Source organism: Babylonia areolata, chromosome 7, assembly GCF_041734735.1.
Source record: "Babylonia areolata isolate BAREFJ2019XMU chromosome 7, ASM4173473v1, whole genome shotgun sequence".
Taxonomy (NCBI): Eukaryota; Metazoa; Mollusca; class Gastropoda; order Neogastropoda; family Buccinidae; genus Babylonia; species Babylonia areolata.
This window is the reverse complement of record NC_134882.1, coordinates 22,812,316-22,820,104: the sequence shown is the minus strand read 5'-3', so window position 1 is coordinate 22,820,104 and position 7,789 is coordinate 22,812,316.

Below are 7,789 nucleotides of genomic sequence, written 5' to 3'. Positions count from 1 at the left end.
GGACAAAGGTAAGATAAACAAATGTGACCAAGCGCGCTATGCTTGCTCCAACACTATTCACGCACAAGCTACAGCAGTCGACGTTTTCCCTCCTAACCCGCGCACAGAATGTGTGACGTCACTCCGCTGACATCATTTTGTCCTCCTCCCCAGACCACCTGCTCACAACTCGACCAGTGTCACGTCGCAGTACGCTATTGGCTGAGCTGGAATCTGTGTTTCTGCTCCAAAGTATTTAATTAATAGCTCTTTTGTCAGATCATTAAACTACAAGTATTATATACTGGCAGAATCGTCGCAATTCCATCTTTAAATCTATTCCATTTATGTTTGCCTACGTTAAACTGATTTAACGCAGTTTGTAATTTTCCACGACGAGCTCGTTAAAACTGACCCTGTTCAGGTGACTTAAATTAAGATTATAAATTCATCTTAAATAATCAACACTTCATTTTATACTCATTATAAAGTAGGCGTTGAGCTCTTTCTTTTGCAACTTATCCGACGTAAATCGGTTCAGGAATCATTTAGAAATCAGTCACTGAACACCTTTAAACAAACACAGTTGTCATCGGATTTTCCGTGATTAGTGACGATCTGCTCGCAGAACACGTGACGGCCTTTGCAGTCCGCTTCACTTGCATAAATTGGCACAGTGAGTGATAAGTGGTCATTTCATACCTGGTCAGTCATCTGACCAGAGCCTGCTCTCTCTCTCTCTTGCTGTGTCGCGGGCAGTGTGTCGTGTGTGTCCCCACAACTGCTGACACCTCGCTACGTATCGCTGTAAGTACTAGTGTGTAGAATGTGTTGATTTGTAAATTGTATAGTTCGACACAGTACTTGTGTTCATATGAGTATGTTCAGTTATTGCTTTGTTCAGTTAATTCTTTGTTCAGTTATTGCTTTGACATGTTAGTCACATCTTGACTATGATTGATCTAAATAATCGCCATGTCGTCATATGCTCGTAGCAGTATTCCATTTGATTCATCTTAACGTCACAGTCAATGACGTCTCTGGACACAGATAGTTTGTTCCAGAATGTTCTTGTGAGTGCATAAAGTTCATTCACCACTTAATGGTTTAGCCATGATGGTTCTTCACTTACTATCTGGTCTATCAGTTTGCCAGTATAATATTAAAGCCACTGATTCTATTATCTTGTTTATTATTCATGTATTATTTTAGGTAATCCTGCAGTTTAGAATACTAAACTCAGGGGCCGTTAAAATGAAAAAGTAGAAGGTGTTTTAGACTGACTTCGATGCGCTGAGTCGAATGCAACCCTCAGCTAAGCTCTAAGACCACTCCTTTTGCCACGAAACTGGATCAAATGCACAGTAAGTAGTACTCCTTCCCGACCTGCACGCCATTTTGACTGCTGATCACGTGGGTGAAATGGCTCGCCGATAGTTGCTCGGGAAGTGACCGACTGAGTTTACTATTTATTATGTCTCTGTTTCATTGACAAGGAGTGGCCGTAGAGCTTAGCTGAGGGTTGCATTCGACTCAGCGCATCAAGGTCAGTCTAAAACAACCTCTATTTTTTCATTTGAACGGCCCCCTGAGTTTAGTATTCTAAACTGCAGGATTACCATTATTTTACATGTTGATATCAGTTGTACTGCTCCAGTGTGCTCAGTACTCTAAGATGTGTGTAGTATTCTGTTGTGGTGATTACAAGATAGTGTTTGATTAATATCAGTTATTGGTCAAAACCACCTGATATGTGTTAGTCTGTAAATTGTCATTTACTTAACATGCTGTCTCCTATACGGCTTACTCCAGTATAGTGCAACATGATAACTGATTCATTTGAGTCACTTTGACACAGTATAAGCTTTACCTAATCTATACTGTCAGTGTACTTTCACCAAGTCAGCATCACTTCAATCACTTTAACTGCACTATTTAAATGTATTAGAAATGTCATTTGATGTCAGTGTTTGGTCTTCACACATATGCATTATGTTGTCGCGCATCCCAAACCCAAGTGATAGTCTTTCCATATAATATGTATACATGTGCTTTACTATTCACTTGTGCCAACATGTTGTGCTTATGACATTTGTTTGTGTCATTCCAGGCACTGTCTTCTTCTCTTTTTTATCTTCTCTTTCTTATGTTCTCTTCTTAGTTTTCTTTTCTTATGTTCTTATAACTATTGTAAATAAAACAATAGAAAAACCCCATTTGTGACTGGCCTCTATATGTTCCTGGCCTGTGCGTGGGAATTCTCATCTATCCTTTCAATCAAGTCTTTTGTGCTGTACCCTTGAATAACCACTCGGTACACGGCTACACAAAGGATGGTGAAAGAGAAAGAAAGGGGTGGGGGGGGGGGGGGGGGGGGGGGGGGGGGATAGAAATTCGGATATTTTTTCCCCAAAATTGTAACCTGAACTAAACTATAGAGAACAGCGTTACGAGAAAAACGAGGGAAGACGCGTGGGGTGGGGGTAAAGGGGACTGAGAGAAGGGGAAGGGGGGGGGTGTACATCGACAGAAAGGTGAGATGATGACGATGAGGGGAAAGAGGGTCCACAAACAATCTGGCTACTTGTCCACTTGGGCGAGCTTCTGAATGTACAAGATCTCAAGACAGAGACGAACCTCAATTCTCACTGACGAGAAAGATGTGAAGGGGCGGCAAGGACAGCCCGCTTCATGTACCCCGGAACGAAGTCGTGCCAGTGAGTCGATCTGCGACTGAACGAAAGAAGTGAGAGAGAGAGAGGGGAGGGGCGGGGGGGGGGGGGGGGGGGGGGGAAACGAGAAGGGAGAGAAAGTCTGAGAGATAAAGAGGGCGGGAAAGGATTGGGGAATGACGTGAGAGAGGGAGAGGACGGAATTGGATGAATGGCAAGAGACAGATTCGGAGAGAGAGACAGAGACAAAGATAGAGAGTTTGTGTTTGAGTGGGTGGGCGCAGGGGTGCGTGTGCAACAGAAGGCGGAGATGATTCATGAGACGTTGAAAAAGGAAATGCTGGAGGGACTGGAGGAGTAAAAGAAGCTGAGCAGAAGGTCGACGTAAGTGGAGGGGAAGAAGAAGGCGAAAAGGGATAAAAAGCGGAATGAGGAGGGGAAAACGAAAATCAGACCCAACTAATGACCTCCTCCCCCTCCCCCCTGTCTTCACTACAAACCCTGTTTGGAGTTTATTCCACAAAGTAACTTGCACAGTACTTGGTACAAGTTATCATGATATAGAAACTTATTTGAAGATGTTGATACATAAATCAAATTGGATAATGATAAGAATCCTTTTCAGAATCAATGCTGACAATACACCTGAAGTATCAAATGAAATGGAAATGGCATCTAAAAATGTCATCAAGGCGGCAAGGTATTCAAATCAATATTTTCTATAAAGTTGCACATTTGTTCATGGTTTCTTGGAACTAAAATATATAGAATATATTCTTAGAGCAAGTACCAAAGCGCCTGCATGTTCTCCATGTTAAGGGCAAAAAAAATTGTAAATAATGATCGAAGTCTCTGGTTCTATCATGATTGGTGCAGCAAAAAATAAATAAATAAATAGATTTTTTTTTTTAATTGCCACTTTAACAATAATCCATATTGGACCAGCCGCCGTGGCGAAATGGTTAGTGTCGCGGACTGACGGCTGGGAGGACGCGGATTCGAATCCCAGCGGAGGTGGGTTTTTAGGCCCGCGGACGGCTCCTACCCAGAGTTGAGTGTGCTATGGGCTTAAATGGGGAGACTGGGACCACACAGTCATGTGTCATCCACTTCATGGATGCGTCTTTGGGTGTGTTGCTCTAATTACCTGACCAACACTGCAAGTGTCTGTATCTCTTGGGCCTGGTTGACGCCGGGATATCATTATGAAAGGGAGCGTAGAGTACAGCCTTGTCACGAAGTCCCCAACCAAAATGGACCTCCATAGCTACATCGTCATCATCATCGTCATCCTCATCCTCCTTCTTCATCATTACCAATATAAAAAAACAAAAAATGTCCCAAAGTCTGTGGCCTTTCATGCCCTGCTGTCATGGTGACCTCAGTTTCGATACCCCTCCATTTCCGTGCTTGGGGTGAGTCCTGTCAATGTCTTTGGTGTCGGCAGATTCATGGGGTGCTGTTGTTGGAGGGACGTGGTGACGGTCTCCACTTAGCTGAGAGGGACACTCACTCAAGTCTGGTTCCGCGGCTAAATCAGAACAGGCACCAGTGAACACCACTAAAGTGACTCAGCAGCAGTGCAGGGTCTCTTCTGGTGTGTGGCCTCCTGGCGACCTAACATCGATGGTTCCCTGCAGACTGCCAACGCTTGGAGTATGACAGACAAACCCGGGTGTGGCTGTGTTTGGGGGACTCGGAATGAGCGGTGTGGGAGCAATGCCACTGAAAGGGTGCAGATGACGGGGCAGCAAAAAAAAAAAAAAAAAAAAAAAATCCACATTGGGATAGTGTTTTCAAAATCACGTGAACAATGAGAAATTTGTTGCAACATCCTATGCTGGATATTTTCCAAGTCTCTTTTTTACCCCTGAAGTTGACAAATGATCTTACACTGAACAGCCAGAGTGACAGAAAGACAGGCATACAGACAGACAAAACAGACAGCAGACAGACAGACAGACAGATATAGGCATTTCCATTTCTATTACCTCCACACCACATACCCTGGACACAAACAAAGTAGAAGGCTCTGTCCATGCAATGAAAACCTGAATGCAGCAGACCAATATTCCAATACCACGCGACCGTCTGTCCGTCCATCCACACAGTGCCAGGGACAGCCGGCTCACAGAACGCTCACACGCCAACCACGCCATCACAGCAGCCACTCACAGGGAGACAGAGGCAGAGAGAGAGGGGGGGAGGCAGACAGAGAAAGAGGGGGGGGGGGGGGAGAAACAAGGGCGGAAAGAGAGGGAGGGAGGGAGAGAGAAAAGGGGACAGAGAGGAAGAGAGAGAGAGTGAGAGAGGGGGAAAGAGAGAGAGCGAAGAGAGAGAGAGAGTTGGGGACCTGGTCTGCACTGTGAAAGGAAGAGCAGCGCTCATGGACATGACAGCCACACATACCGTTTCACTGCCTGTGTGAACGTCATTGTCGTATGTTCTCCCTTCTGTCTGACTGTCCTGTTCTGTCTGTCCTACTTCTCTGTCTGTCTGTCCTCCTCCTCTAAGTCAGACAGAGAGAGAGAGAGAGAGCCTCTGTCCTACTTCTCTGTCTGTCCTACTCCTCTGTCTGTCTGTCTGTGTGACTGAAGGGTCATTGAGAGTGCGCGCGCGCGCGCGCACACACACACACACACACACACACACACACACACACGATTATCTGAATGTGCACATGGACCAATGCTGCATGACAGAGAGAGAAAGAGAGAGAGAGAGGGACACTTTGTGTTCTGTCCGTCTTTGTCTTTGTGTCTCCATGTGTGGTTTCCATGACGCTAACTTCGTGTGGAACGCAAATGACAATGCAAGCTGCCGAAGTGAGGGAAAGTTTTGGTGGATACATTTACTTAGGGGTGTTGTCGCCAAGTATATATTGTCGCCAGTGACAACATGTGCCGACTTTCATAAAATGTATTGGCACGTTTCGGAATATGTATATTGTTGCCGGTGACAATATCATCATATGTCGGGAGTGTCGCTTAAAACAAAGAAAACAAACAACAACAAAAAAACTGTATCGGCGACATTATGCTGGCGACAATATACGTTGAAACAGTGTGTGTGTGAGTGTGTGTGTGTGTGTGTGTGTGTGTGTGTGTGGTATTCTTGTCGTTCGCTGTTTCATCGCGAGACCAGTCAGCAGGATGAAGTCTGTCGTCCTTCTCAAGTTCCCTCAACAGCCATACCATTTCTCCTGCAGTGGGGACTCCGTAATGTCTGCCTCAAGATGTGGACTTTGCACCACAGCCGAGTGGTTAAAGCGTTGACATTCAACTTGAGGGTGACGGGTTCGAATCCTGATCACGGCGCATTGTGGGTAAAGGTGGAGATTTTTCCGATCTCCCAGGTCAACACATGTGCAGACCTGCTGGTGCCTGAACCCCCCCACCCCCTCCCCACCCTTCGTGTGTATACGCAAGATCAAATATGCACATTAAAGGTCCTGTAATCCATGTCAGCATTCGCTGGGTTATGAAATCAAGAACATACCCAGCATGCACCCCCCACCCGAAACTAGAGTATGACTGCCTACATGACGGGGGTAAGAACGGTCATTCACGTGTACGAAGTGAACGTGAGAGTCGCAGCCCATGAACGAAGAAGAAGGATGTGTTCCGCTGTCTGGTTGTCCTGGCCACGGTGACGAGTGGAGAAGGGTCTGGCGTTCGCGTTGTTGCCAGATGATGACTGAGCCGCCTGTGTCCAGAGCGGACCCTCGGTACTCTGCCCTGTTGTTGATGGCTGAGGTGTGGTAGTCATCTCTTACCACACTGGGCTCCATCACAGTCATGATCAGGGTCTGTTCTCCCAGGTGTCCGAGATGTGAGTGGGGCTGCTCTGTCTGTGCACTCTCCCTGGTCAGCAGTCGGCCTCATCGTTTGCCTGGATGCCGCAATGGCTCGGCATCAAGAGGATGACCACTCCTCTGTTTTTGGCAGACGGACTTAGTTGCATTCAGTATTAAGTATTATGTAACCTCTTTAGCGCCGGGCAGACAGAAGCAGCTGTAAAGAAGGCAAGTTGCTAACAACTACTGTCTTCTCGTTCGTCAGATGAACACCCAATCTCCGTCATGAAGGCAGTTCGCTGCAGGTCCTCCACACAGCCGTTGGGCTTCTGGGTCACTGGAGTAGGGTCGGGTCAGTACCTCTTCCTGAGCACCTCATGGAGGGGGCAGGACTGCAGCAGATGTTCTTTTGTCTGGCTGTCATTCCCACAGGGGCACCGTGCTGAGTGACTGATGCGGAATTAAATGTGTAAGTGCAACTACTGTCTGCGCTGTGGACTGTACATGCCGCTGCTTTCAGAGCCTGCATCTCAAGCTGCAGCACGTGCAGTTCGTGTCTCTCCTGGTGGGTGTCAGATCAGGACCTCTGCACCTCCATAATTGGTGGCGTTTGTTGCGGACTCATCATGGAAGACCTGGATTCACGATTCACTTGGAAACTGGTCATCAGTCATGACCAGGGAAAGTTCCTTCTGCTGGTGTCACTGTGTGTGTCACTTGGGCCGACATGTTTTAGTCATGTTAATCGCGTGTTCACCATGATCATCGGTTTTCCCATGGCGTGGATATGGACACTGGGTTCATTCCACCCTCTCACACAATCACTCTTTCACTTATGCAGCCTACGATCATCCTTACTCACAGCCCACACAGCCTACCATCATCCTTACTCACAGCCCACACAGCCTACCATTATCCTTACTCACAGTCCACACAGCCTACCATCATCCTTACTGACAGCCCACACAGCCTACCATCATCCTTACTCACAGCCCACACAACCTACCATCATCCTTACTCACAGCCCACACAACCTACCATCATCCTTACTCACAGCCCACACAGCCTACCGCCAGCCTTACTCACAGCCCACACTGCCTACTGTCAGCCTTACTCACAGCCCACACAGCCTACCATCATCCTTACTCACAGCCCATACTGCCTACCGTCAGCCTTACTCACAGCCCACACTGCCTACTGTCAGCCTTACTCACAGCCCACACAGCCTACCATCATCCTTACTCACAGCCCACACTGCCTACTGTCAGCCTTACTCACAGTCCACACTGCCAAATCACAGCCACACACACCATCTAAGCCGTGTAACGTGCTGAAACAGCCC